We start from the raw sequence: 13,556 nt of genomic DNA on the forward strand, positions 1-13,556 counted from the left end.
GAATGATCAAGCGCTGGCCTGGTGTAGTCAAATTCCCAAGATGGTTTTTGAACTGCCGCACCAACTCGTTGTGGTCATTAAGCATGTCTTGAAGCATCACAACCACCTCACGGTCCTTGGACCGATCTCGTTCGTTCTGAACTGTGAAGCTCAATCGAGCATTGGTGGCGGTGTCGATACCATCGCAGAAATAAATCTGCAAGAACTGAGGATTATTATCACCGAAAGGCAACAATGACCCTATTCTATGGCACACTTGACCCTTGATGCGAAACGTTGGCATAAAGCCCCCCTGATCCTTAACGTCTGCACCAAAGCTGGTCATCTGAAATGCAGAATTAAAGTGCCGGATATTGTTTTGGAAATGCCGATCCAAGTCTGCATTCCCGTACAACAGTTGAATCAACGGCGAAGGGGGTTGTGGCAAAGCAGGCAATACGACCTTGCCACTTGCACAACATAGACCCTTGGGTTCTCCTGCAAACGTTAAAGCAGTGCATTGAACACACCGCTTGTCCATGAGACCAAGTTGGAGAACGTGCATATCGGCATATGGGTCGTGGGGTGAATAGACGAATGCCGCGCCAATTAGGTCTCAATAGTTTGTCGAGACCCGGACAGCTCTGCGCTGCGCATCGTCAGCGCGTCGTGCTGAGAGTTGGCGTTCATCTTCATTTTGCCGTGCCACGGCAGTTGCCTCGCGATCCACTCGGCGTCACGCTTCACGCTCTTGGGTGCTTTCGTTGGCACGTGCGTCCGACGTAAGTTCGCGGTCGCGGAGGCGTCGCGCCTCGCGTTCTTCGTCGGTTTCATTAGAACGTGCGGCCGACGTAACTTCCCGGTCGCTGTGGCGTCGCGCGTCGCGTTCTTGAGCGGTTTCGTTAGTACGTGCGGCCGACGTAACTTCACGGTCGCTCTGGCGTCGCGCGTCGCGTTCTTCAGCGGTTTCGTTAGCACGTGCGTCCGACGTCACCTCGCGGTCGCGGTGGCGTCGCGCCTCGTGTTCTTCGGGGGTTTCGTTGCCACGTGCGTAAGACATGAGCTCTCGGTTGCGTTGGCGTCGCGCATCGCGTTCATGGTCGGTTTCCTCGGCACGTGCGTCCGACATGAGCTCTCGGTTGCGTTGGCGTCGCGCGTCGCGTTCTTCCTCGGTTTCCGCGGCACGTGCGTCCGACGTAACCTCACGGTTGCGTAGGTGTCGCGCCTCACGTTCTTCGGGGGTTTCGTTGGCACGTGCGTAAGACATGAGCTCTCGGTTGCGTTGGCGTCTGGCTTCAAGTTCTTTTGCAGTAGCTTGGGTGCGCAAGCGCGCCTTGCCAATTGCTTTATTCTGGCGGCTTTGTTGCAACGCTTCTGCCGTTTGCGTCGCATGTATAAACGCCGCCCGTTCACGTTTTAGTTTTTTTTGGTGTTCGGTCATAACGCGCTTTGGTGCAGGTATGGAGGCTGCTTCGTCGGTCGTTGTACGGGCTTTCTTGTTGGCTTGTTGAGTTGTCGTGGTTTGCGCTTTACGCTTTCCCTTGCTTGATGTAGACATGGATACTTGGTTTCTATGGAATAGAATGGAACTTAGAATTAACTCCAGCAAGTTGACACGTGCGTGGGAAAACACCACCAATAGCGCTGAACGCAAAAGCGTCAACACTAATTGTCGGTTGACAGTCGGGTTGTAAATCCGTACGAATGGGGAAACCCAACTGTAGTTTAGAGTCGTGTTGTAGTTCCCTACCAATGAGGCAACACGACTGTGGCGCTCTCAAGTCGTGTTGGAGATCCCTTCGAATGGGGCCCTTCCGATGGGGCAACACGACTATGGCGCTGTGAAAATAGTGTTGCGTGCCCCCCATTCATGGGGTTCCGAACGAAACGTTGACCTGACGCCTTTCGGTATGACCAGTCTGTTTCCAGCTTGCGGTGTTAACACGTCTCTGCCATTGGCCATACAACTCAAGGTGTAAACGGTTGGCTCGGATCATTAGCTTTAGGTGAAGTCCGGTTCGCTACAGGAAACTATAGAGCGACGCAACACAAAAATCGCGGACACATGGAAAAAGAGTGTGTACCGGCTTGGGGATCCTTGAGATATCCGTACGTCCGGAAGGTAAATGTGGCCAAAGCCATGGTACAGAAAACGCACGGTTGGCCGCACCCCCCTCCGGAGAAGTTGATGTGGCAGGACATGAGGCAGTGAAGTATTTAGGTGAGCGTTTAGTGTATTTGTAAAGCATTTTTAAGGGGGAAAAAAATGTTGCCCTCACTACCAGCGTGCCACTTGGCATGAGCCGTCTCCCCCACGAAAGGCGCGTGAGTTGGGATGGTGATGCACATGAATAAAGAATAAGTATAATGCGTAAAAGTGAAGTTTCTGACTCAAAATTATTAATATGCGTGGCAGCGAACTTAATAGAAAAGTTTTTTAAATATATTCGGCTGTGAAGGACGCGGGGATCGATCCCGCAATTTTTGGCATGGGAAGCGCGGAGCGGCGCGGTGAAATTTAGAAAGAAAGTAGAATATCACAAAATCTGAAATTAAAGCACTTTAAAGGTGACGGATAAAAAAACTGACATGCCTATTCCCATCGCGGGGCACGGGACGTGCCTCCCGGCAAATCCCTCGCAAGCGAGCATACACAGACGGACAGACAATTGTAGAGTAGGACGTTTGGCTGCTAATTGCATCCAGCATAAGCGAAACGTCCTACTCTGAAATGGTAATTTTTGGTGGTTTGACGCTTGAACACACCGGTGGGCTAAAGCAGTGAACTATTAGTCATTTATGAACGGGACACTTTTTCACTGATTGGCCGTGTGGGGTGGTGGAGGGTTACAACACATTAATAAAGAAGGCGATGTAAAGCCAATAAGGTTGTTTTTGAATAATGGTTGCGAAAGCGTACGTGTTACAAAATGAGTGACTTAACTTATTAACCAGGCTACAGTCTACATTATAGACTGGCAGTACAAGCACCGAGCTTAATAAGCAGGCTACAGTGTACATTATAGACTGGCAGTACGCTCAGCCAGCTGAATGACAATTTGTACGTGAACATTTAAAGAATGGCTTATTGGTGCGTGGGGTTTAAACATAATGATACAGTTGTTTTTTAATCATCAATGGTAATTGTTGTGTTTTAACGCTTGAACACACCGGTGGGCTAAAGCAGTGAACTATGATTGTTTTATCAAGGGGACACTTTTTTACTGATTGGCCGTGTGGGGTGGTGGAGTGTTACAACACATTAACAAATAAGGTGATCTAAAGCCAATAACGGTGTCTATGAATAATGTTTGCGAAAGGCTACGTGTTACAAATAGACTAACTTTACTTAAGAACCAGGCTACAGTCAACATTATAGACTGGCAGTAGACGCACTCAGCTTCATAAGCAGGCAACAGTGTACATTATAGACTGTCAGTACACTCAGGCAGCTTAATAAGCAGGCTACAGTCTACATAATAGACTGGCAGTGCACTCACCCAATTGAATGAGCAGGCTACAGTGTACATTATATACTGGCAGTCCGCTCACCCAGCTTAATGACTATTTGTACAGTCAACATTTAAGGAATATATTCTTGGCGCGTGGGGTTTAAAAGTAATTACACAGTTGTTTTGTCATTGCTATGTAATGTTGTAAAGTTTTCATAAGATTTTAAATGTATTTTCCCCCCGGGCAAGGCTGGGTATATCGAGTTTATACGACAAAGTCGTCGCTTGACACGGGTGGGGTGTGGAGGCGTAGTACCGCGCAGAGCCTCCGGCGTCGCCTAAATTGCCTAGCAGGCATGACGCTGGGTACGGGTGGCGTTCCCTACCCCCCCCCCCGGGCTACAATAATACAGTGTAATCGCTATAATGTTATAATGTACCGACCGTATAATATAAATTTCACACATTGTGTTGTGGGGGGAGTGAAGAGGACGTGAAAGTTGGATGCATTTACCTGACCTTAATGACTATTTGTAGAGTGAACATTTAAATAATCGATTATGGGCGCGTGGGGTTTAAACATAAAGATAGAGTTGTTTTTTAATCAGAAATGCTAATTGTTGTGTTTTAACGCTTGAACACACCGGTGGGCTAAAGCAGTGAACTATTATAGTTTTATAAAGGGGACACTTTTTTACTGATTGGCCGTGTGGGGTGGTGGAGTGTTACAACACATGAATAAATAAGGCGATCTGAAGCCAATAACGGTGTTTATGAATAATGTTAGCGAAAGCCTACGTGTTACCAATTGACTAACTTTACTTAAGAACCAGGCAACAGTCTACATTATAGACTGGCAGTACACCCAGTCAGCTTCATAAGCAGGCTACAGTCTACATTATAGACTGCCAGTACACTGAGCCAATTTAATAAGCAGGCTACAGTGTACATTATATACTGGCAGTGCGCTCAGCCAGCTTAATGACTATTTGTACAGTCAACATTTAAAGAATAGATTCTTGGCGCGTCGGGTTTAAAAGTAATGAGACAGTTGTTTTGTCATTGCTATGTAATGTTTAAAAGATTTCATAAGATTTTGTGGTGGGGGGGGGAGTGAAGAGGACGTGAAACTTTTATGCATTTACCTGACAGTCGCGTGCTGGGTGTCGAGGCGTAGTACCGTGCAGAGCCTCCGGCCTCGCCTAAATAGGCCACCCGGTCGTGAAACTTTGATGAATTAACGTCAGAGTGGCGTGTTAATGCGTGCGCCTATTTTTAAGTTAAATTAAAAATGGCGTCCACCCCGCGCCGAAGGCGTCGCTACCCGTTGCCAGGGGCAACCGCCGTCCAATGAAAGCGGCGAAGGCGTGGCTACCCGTTGCCAGGGGCAACCGCCGTCCAATGAAACTGCAGCCCGCGGCGAAGGCGTCGCTACCCGTTGCCAGGGGCAACCGCCGTCCAATGAAAGCGGCGAAGGCGTCGCTACCCGTTGCCAGGGGCAACCGCCGTCCAATGAAAGTGCGTATGGTCCGGCGACACACACACACACAGACAGATTCGCGATTTTATATATATAGATTCAACCACGCATTTACTGATTAATTTGCCAAGTCACGCAGTAACTCACTCACCCACTGACTTACGCACTAACCCGCTTACTCATCCACTCCCTAATTCAGCCACCCAGTGACTCGGTCACGAACCTTGACTGACTGAAAAATGTGTCCGGGTTTGGTGACCAGTGGAAAAGGTGGCAACCCCTCGACTCGTTCACTCACCCACCCACTCAAGCATTCACTCATTAATTATTTTATCTCTTTGCCAAATCACTAACCCCCAACTCACCCACCCATCCCGTAATTCACCCGCCCACCTTCCCACCCACCTTCTCACCCACCCACTCACCCACCCACTCACCCACCCACTCATCCACCCACTCACCCACCCCCACTCACCCATCCACTCACCCACTCACACGTCCATCCATCTTCTCACTCACATCGGCTGACTGGGTTTGCCGATAGTGGAAAAGTTGGCGCGTCAGGCCCCCAAACTGCAGAGGGGACTTCGTGGCGCAACGGTAGCGTGTCTGACTCCAGATCAGAAGGTTGCGTGTTCAAATCACGTCGAGGTCAGCAACTGGTTGAAGTGTTTTTTGACATTTGCCTCCCTGCTTTCCTCCTGTTGCTTCTGCCATGGATACGTTGCCAGTGAACTTAAGGAAAATTAATATATGTAATTCTCTTGTTTATTTTATCGACGCGGAAAGGAAGAAATGGTCATCAGTTCTGGTGAAACCGATTGTCACGCGCAGACATACAAACCGCACGGCGGCAAGCCCTAGGTTGCAGCGTGGTACGTTTACCCTCGTTTCTGAGTTCAAGGTTGTTTCCTGTTCACTCATTCATTTGCCTAGCCACTCAGCAACTAACTCACCCACCGACTTACCCATTCAATCCCCCACTCGCTTATTCGCCCACCTAATCACTCACTCACCCACCCACCCACTCACACATTCACCCTTTCATATGTAGAGCCGTTGTAGACGGCCGGATTTAGACTTGCCGCGGATGGCAAACAAACACAATGGGCGTGGCTACATCGGTACGCGAAGAAGGTGTTTACTGCGACGTCCGCGTTGTTATCCTGGGGGGCTATTGCGGAGCTGGGATCCCCCACAGCCCCGCCCCTCAAGGGGGGATGGCTATTTAAGGCGGCGAGCCGGACGGCTCGGGGTCTAGTGTTAAGCTGTAACCAGTGAAGAAAGAAGACCAGCTAGACAGGCCCAGGAACTCCCTGGGATCGCTGCCCTTTTAAGGGCCGACCAGGCAAGCCAGCGGTGTGGCCCCAAGAGCCCAGAATCGACGCTCTTCTAAGAGCCGGACTGGGTATTCGGGGTGCCGTAACCTAGCTGTAAGCTAGCTGTGAGTCAGGCTGTTGTGTTTCGTAGCGTAGACGGGTGAAGGGGCCGATACCCCTTCGAGTACTGTAAGTTTGCCTGTTACTTGCTGGTGTTAATAAAGAAGCGTGTGCCTCCAACTACGTTGTCAAGTCTCCGGGAACCTTACTACACATATGTAGTGGTGATACGCGCTGGGTGTATATGTCGTGTGCCAGCGCGTATGTACGGGTGTGTGTGTGGTGACGCGCGCTGACGGGGAGGAGCAGGCGTCAGTGCGCGGGTGGGGGTAGTGCTGCTGATTGGCTGTGTGCCGGTGACGCGCCCAGAGGGAGTGATCGGGTAGCAGCGCGGTGTGATTGGTCGGGGAGTGGAAACACGCGCTGAGCGGAACCGGATCGTAGGGATAGCGCGTGGGGATTGGGTAAGAAGAGCGGTGCCGACGTTGAGGTCCGCATCCGCTCCGTCTCCCGGGAAGAAGGGGTATATAAGGTGATGCACAGAGGAGCAGGGGGCAGAAGTGGAACCATCTAAGAATGAAGACGAAGGTGCAGAGATAGAGCCCGGAGAGGAGAGTAATGGAGAGTAGAGGAGAGTACGGTATAGTGTGTAGCCAGCGAGAGAGAACGGTCTACACGAGCTGAGTAATGTATAGTGTGTAGCCAGCGAGAGAGAACGGTCTACACGAGCTGAGTAATGTATAGTGTGTAGCCAGCGAGAGAGAACGGTCTACACGAGCTGAGTAATGTATAGTGTGTAGCCAGAGAGAGAGAACGGTCTACACGAGCTGAGTAATGTATAGTGTGTAGCCAGAGAGAGAGAACGGTCTACACGAGCCGAGTATGCATACGGTGTAGCCAGAGAGAGAGGAAGGTCTACACGAGCCGAGTATGCATACGGTGTAGCCAGAGAGAGAGATGCAAAGTCTACACGAGGCGAGTGGAGAGTGTAGCAGAGGCGCAGAGTCTACACGAGGCGAGAGAGGAGTGTAGCCGAGGCGCGGAGTCTACACGAGGCACAGAGAGCCAGCAGCACAGAATCCAGAGTCAAGAGAAGCGCATTGTGAAGAAGAGAGGCCACGCGTTGTATTGTTACAAGTCAAGATTTAATAAAAGAAGTGTGTTCCCGTCAAGGAGTTTCCTGCCGTCATTTCCAATACTTCACATACACTAATTCACCCACGCATATTACTGATACTGGGAGGAACAACCTGGTTACAGGGGAGGGGCGGGGAGGGGCTGGGTGGGGAGGGGAGGGGCTGGGTGGGGTGGGGAGGGGCTGGGTGGGGTGGGGAGGGGCTGGGTGGGGTGGGGAGGGGCTGGGTGGGGTGGGGAGGGTGGGGCTGGGTGGGGAGGGGCTGGGTGGGGTGGGGAGCGTGGGGCTGGGTGGGGAGGGTGGGGAAGGTGGGGCTGGGTGGGGAGGGTGGGGCTGGGTGGGGAGGGTGGGGCTGGGTGGGGCTGGGTGGGAAGGGGCTGGTCACCCCGTGGTGCCCTTATAAAACTCAACGTTTAACCTACTCACGCCGGCTTGTGCCCGCCCTCACAGTCGGACATATTTGCGGAATATCCCCCACTCACGTATCCGCCCACCTACCCACTCACTAACTCACCCACCTACTCACACATACAAAATTTTATCCACTAATTCACCCACGCATTTACTGATTAATTTGCCAAGTCACTCAGTAACTCACTCACCCACTGCCTTACTCACTAAAGCGCTTACTCATCCACTCCTTAATTCAGCCACCCAGTGACTCGGTCACTAACCTTGGCTGACTGAAAAATGTGTCCGGGTTTGGTGACCAGTGGAAAAGGTGGCAACCCCTCGACTCGTTCACTCACCCACCCACTCACGTATTCACTCATTAATTATCTGATCTCTTTGCCCAATCACTCACCCACCACCTCACCCACCCATCCAGGCATTCACTCACCCACCCACTCACTCACCCACCCACCCACTCACCCACTCACTCACCCACTCACCCACCTACTCACCCACCCACTCACTCACTCACTCACCCGTCCACCCATCTTCTCGCTAACATAGGCCGACTCGTTTGGGACGATAGTGGAAAAGTTGGCAATTGTCGGAATCGCCTGATTGTGCAATCAATAGTCGATATCCACCTTGTTGTTTATATTTAGCGCGTCAGGCCCCTAAACTACAGAGAAGACTTCGTGGCGCAACAGTAGCGCGTCTGACTCCAGATCAGAAGGTTGCGTGTTCAAATCACGTCGAGGTCAGAACGTGTTTTTTGTTCAATTTTACATTCGCCTCTACGATCGCTAATGTCTTTGTTACCATGCCCGTGAATTTCAGGACAATCGATATATGTTCCATGACAATGGTTCATCGAATCTGAAGATCAGGAAGCGGTCGGTGGAATTCGCCTAAGGAACGCAGCAATTGGCACTCCCAACCCGCATGGCCTACTCTTTCACACAGCATATACGTCTTGGAAGAGGTGGGAGAACCTTCACTTACTTCAGCGTACTGAATCAGAGAGGGCTGGATCGTCAATTACACTGCTGGATTTTTACTCTAAACTCTATCCAGTGAAACGAGGCAGTTATTGAGTGCTCCACCCCAGATTTAATACCCGGATTCAAACTAGGTCCAGAGTTCGTGCTTTGTACATCTATTCATATACATCACCCCACGCCTTGTGTATGTCACGTGGCTTCTGTGTGGCGACCCCCAGTCTGAACCCCTCGCCTCTCATATACAGATCTGCATCTCTCTATCGAGATCGAACCAAACCTCCCGTAAACCACGTGGCTTCTGTGTGGCCACCCGCTCTGAACCCCTCCCCTGCTTTACTCTGAACTCTACCAAGTGCAGCGAGGTAGGAGCTGGTTGCTCCACCCCTGATGTGGCAACAGGATTCCAGCTTCGGTCAGAATTTGTGCTTCGTGTAGAAATAGAAGTCAAACGAAGCCTCCGTTAAACCACGTGGCTTTCTGTGTGGCTGCCCCCACTCTGAAACCCTCCGCTCTCCCCGCCCACTGTGGAAACAGACTCAGCTCCTCCTCCATACAGCAGCAGCAGCAGCGTCAAGGCAATGATTCTGCCTCTTCCTCCCGATTCTCCTCTCTCTCCCTTTGCTCCCATTTCTCTGCTCCTTCTCCATCGTTCTCCTCTCACTCCACATTATTTCTCCCCTCTCTTCCCTCTCCCGTTCATTTTGATCTTGCCAGTCATCATCACATCCTTGACCCTTCTCCCCTGGCCCGTTTTGGCGTCATGGGTACAACGTTGCGAGTTAGGGGCAATAATTATTATAAATTAAATGAGGGTTTGTTCAGTTAGTTTATTAAAATAAATGACCTTACATTGTTTCCGGTCAAGAAAACATCTTCTCCTGGTTGGTAAAGGAAGGGTTTTGTCGTCTGTCGGCACCGCATCTGTTTCAGAGAAAGTTTCGCGTCAAACTTGGCTCCATGTCTCACAGAGAGAGAGAGGTTCCTTGTCGGTCGATACTCAACATCCCTCGTGCTGTGTGCGGTGGTCGTCATGGGGACCTCGTGGCGCAACGGTAGCGCGTCTGACTCCAGATCAGAAGGTTGCGTGTTAAAATCACGTCGAGGTCAGGAACTTGCTTAATTACTTTTTGACATTTGCCTTTCTCCTGTTGTTTCTGCCATGGATACTTTGGCAGTAAACTTCAGGAAAATGAATATATTTTAATTATCATGGTTTTTATCGACACTTTTTGTTTCATCAGTTTCAGTTTTAATTTCATTTATACAGGTAGGAACAACAGTTCCAAACTGCCCACCAGGGATTATTTGTCTGTCTGTCGTGCATAGCCACGCCCTCGATTTGTATTTCATAGAGCGCTTCGGGCGGGCTCAGCACCACGTAACGCGCCGCCCCACGCAGCTTGCGCCGCGTGACACGGATCGCACGAATGCGCTGCCCAACCAAGTTCCTACCTGCCCACTCCGAAGGAACGTGTTTAGGTATAGCCCTGTGAGCCATTCGGCTCTTGAAACGGGTGCAACCGCAACAAACAAAAAACAAAAACCTGAACAAGAAAACATCTTAAAGTGACTATGCGCAAACAGAAAAATCCAGGAAAAAACTGCAAAAATGTTCCAGAAAAAAGCACCGTACACCAACGCTTATCGACTCTGAAGGGTAGGAGGAATGGTCATCAGTTCTGGTGGAAATTTCGTGACGAATGCATCGATTGGCACGCGCAGACATACAAACTCCACGGCGGCAGCCCGAGGTCGCCACGTGGTACATTTGACCTGGTTTCTCAGTTCAAGGTTGTTTCCTGTTTACTCATTCATTTGCCAAGCCACTCACCCACTGACTTACCCATTCAATCTCCCACTCACTTATCCGCCCACCTACTCACTAACTCACCCACCCACTCACACATTCTCCATTTTATCTACTAATTCACCCACGCATTTACTGATTAATTTGCCAAGTCACTCGGTAACTCACTCACCCACTGACTTACCCGCGAAAGCGCTTACTCATCCACTCCCTTATTCAGCCACCCAGTGACTCGGTCACGAACCCTGACTGACTGAAAAATGTGTCCGGGTTTGGTGACCAGTGGAAAAGGTTGCAACCCCTGGACTCGTTCACTCACCCACCCACTCACGCAGTCACTTATGAATTATCTGATCTCTTTGCCAAATCACTCACCCACCAAATCACCCACCCATCCAGTCATTAACCCACTCATTCAGCCACCCACTCACCCACCCATCCAGTCATTCACCCACTTATTCAGCCACCCACTCACCCACCCATCCACTCACCCACTCACCCACCCACTCACCCACCCACCCACTCACCCACCCACCCACCCACTCACCCACCCACCCACCCACTCACCCACCCACCCACTCACCCACCCAATCAATCACCCACTCATTCACCCACCCACTCAACCACCCGTCCAGGAATTCACCCACTTACCCACCTATTCACTCACCCAATTACACATCCACCCACCTTCTCACTCACAGAGGCTGACTGGGTTGGGCCGATCGTGGAAAAGTTGGCAATTGTTGGCATCGCCCGATTGTGTAATCAACATCCACCTTGCTGTTTATATTTAGCGCGTCAGGCCCCTACTCTATAGAGGGGACTTCGTGGCGCAACGGTAGCGCGTCTGACTCCAGATCTGAAGGGTGTGTGTTCAAGTCACGTCGAGGTCAGGACGTGTTTTTTGTTCTATTTTACATTCGCCTTTACTATCGCCAATGCCTTTGTTACCATGCTCGTGAATTTCAGCACAATCGATATATGTTCCATGACAATGGTTTATCGAATCTGAAGATCAGGAAGCGGTCGGTGGAATTCGCCTAAGGAACGCAGCGATTGGCACTCCCAACCCGCATGGCCTACTCTTCCACACAACATATACATCTTGGAAGAGGTAGGAGAACCTCCACTTTACCTCAGCGTACTGAATCAGAGACAGCTGGATCATCAATTACACTGCTGGCTTTACTCTGAACTCTATCCAGTGCATAGAACCAGTTTATTGGCTGCTCCACCCCAGATTTAAAACCAGGATTCAAACTTGGTCCAGAATTCGTGCATTGTACATCTTTTCACATACGGTACATCACCCACGCCTTCTGTATGTCACGTGGCTTCTGTGTGCCCACCCCCCAGTCTGAACCCCTCGACTCTCATCTACAGATCTGTATCTCTCTATCGAGATCAAACCAAACCTCCCGTAAACCACGTGGCTTCTGTGTGACCACCCGCTCTGAGCCCCTCCCCGGCTTTACTTTGAACTCAGGGTAGGTGAGTGGGTGAGTGATTGAGTGGATGAATGACTGGATGGGTGCCAAGGTGAGTGAGTGGGTGAGTGATTGAGTGGATGGATGAGTGGATGAGTGCCAAGGTGAGTGAGTGGATGAGTGCTTGAGTGGATGGATGACTGGATGGGTGTCAAGGTGAGTGAGTGGGTGAGTGATTGAGTGGATGAATGACTGGATGGGTACCAAGGTGAGTGAGTGGGTGAGTGTTTGAGTGGATGGATGACTGGATGGGTGTCAAGGTGAGTGAGTGGGTGAGTGATTGAGTGGATGAATTACTGGATGAGTGCCAAGGTGAGTGAGTGGGAGAGTGATTGAGTGGATGAATGACTGGATGGGTGTCAAGGTGAGTGAGTGGGTGATTGATTGAGTGGATGAATGACTGGATGGGTGCCAAGGTGAGTGGGTGAGTGATTGATTGAGTGGATGAATGACTGGATGGGTGCCAAGGTGAGCGAGTGGGTGAGTGATTGAGTGGATGAATTTCTGGATGGGTGCCAAGGTGAGTGAGTGGGTGAGTGATTGAGTGGATGAATGACTGGATGGGTGCCAAGGTGAGTGGGTGAGTGATTGATTGAGTGGATGAATTACTGGATGGGTGCCAAGGTGAGTGAGTGGGTGAGTGATTGAGTGGATGAATTACTGGATGGGTGCCAAGGTGAGCGAGTGGGTGAGTGATTGAGTGGATGAATTACTGGATGGGTGCCAAGGTGAGTGGGTGAGTGATTGATTGAGTGGATGAATGACTGGATGGATGCGTCGGTGAGTTTGTGGGTTCGTGAATGGGTGTGTGGGTGAATGAGTGGGTGAATGAGTGAGTCGGTGGGCGGATAAGTCAGTGAGGGTTTGAATGGGTATGTCGGTGGGTGAGTTACTGAGTGGCTTGACAAATGAATGAGTGAACAGGAACCAACCTTGAACTGAGAAACGAGGGCAAACGTAACACGCTACGACTTCGGGCTGCCTCCGTGCGGTTTGAACGTCTGCGCGTGACGATTGGTGTATTCGTTACGACATTTTCACCAGAACTAATCATCATTCCTTCTCATTGGTTCTTTCGGTAAAGACACGCAGAAAGAAAATAAATAAAACAATAATTAAATACGACGTTTCGATTGCAACACAAGAAACCATTCACCTTGGAGGCGAATGCCAAAAAGCACTTCACGCAGTTCCTGACCTCGACGTGATTTGAACACGCAACCTTCTGATCTGGAGTCAGACGCGCTACCGTTGCGCCACGAAGTCCCCTCTGGAGTTTAGGGGCCTGAGGCGCTAAATATAAACAACAAGGTGGATATCGACTATTGATTGCACAATCGGGCGATGCCGACAATCGCCAACTTTTCTACGATCGGCCAAACCCATTCAGCCTATGTAAGTGAAAATGTGGGTGGACGTGTGAGTGGGTGAGTGAGTGAGTGG

At 50.5% G+C, this 13,556-nt stretch overlaps 5 non-coding genes across 5 annotated transcripts; 4 read left to right on the plus strand and 1 right to left on the minus strand.

The window, feature by feature from the left end:
* The first annotated feature begins 5,494 nt into the window (after nucleotides 1-5,494).
* Nucleotides 5,495-5,566, plus strand: TRNAW-CCA (transfer RNA tryptophan (anticodon CCA)). Its single transcript has one exon. It is a non-coding gene; the product is annotated as a tRNA-Trp (tRNA).
* A 2,941-nt stretch (nucleotides 5,567-8,507) lies between these two features.
* TRNAW-CCA (transfer RNA tryptophan (anticodon CCA)) lies at nucleotides 8,508-8,579 on the plus strand. Its single transcript has one exon. It is a non-coding gene; the product is annotated as a tRNA-Trp (tRNA).
* A 1,275-nt stretch (nucleotides 8,580-9,854) lies between these two features.
* TRNAW-CCA (transfer RNA tryptophan (anticodon CCA)) lies at nucleotides 9,855-9,926 on the plus strand. The gene has a single exon. It is a non-coding gene; the product is annotated as a tRNA-Trp (tRNA).
* Nucleotides 9,927-11,447: 1,521 nt separating this feature from the next.
* Nucleotides 11,448-11,519, plus strand: TRNAW-CCA (transfer RNA tryptophan (anticodon CCA)). Its single transcript has one exon. It is a non-coding gene; the product is annotated as a tRNA-Trp (tRNA).
* Nucleotides 11,520-13,307: 1,788 nt separating this feature from the next.
* Nucleotides 13,308-13,379, minus strand: TRNAW-CCA (transfer RNA tryptophan (anticodon CCA)). The gene has a single exon. It is a non-coding gene; the product is annotated as a tRNA-Trp (tRNA).
* Between the last annotated feature and the right edge of the window lie 177 nt (nucleotides 13,380-13,556).

This window comes from Lampetra planeri, chromosome 38 (assembly GCF_965212315.1).
Source record: "Lampetra planeri chromosome 38, kcLamPlan1.2.h2, whole genome shotgun sequence".
In the NCBI taxonomy this organism is placed as follows: Eukaryota; Metazoa; Chordata; class Hyperoartia; order Petromyzontiformes; family Petromyzontidae; genus Lampetra; species Lampetra planeri.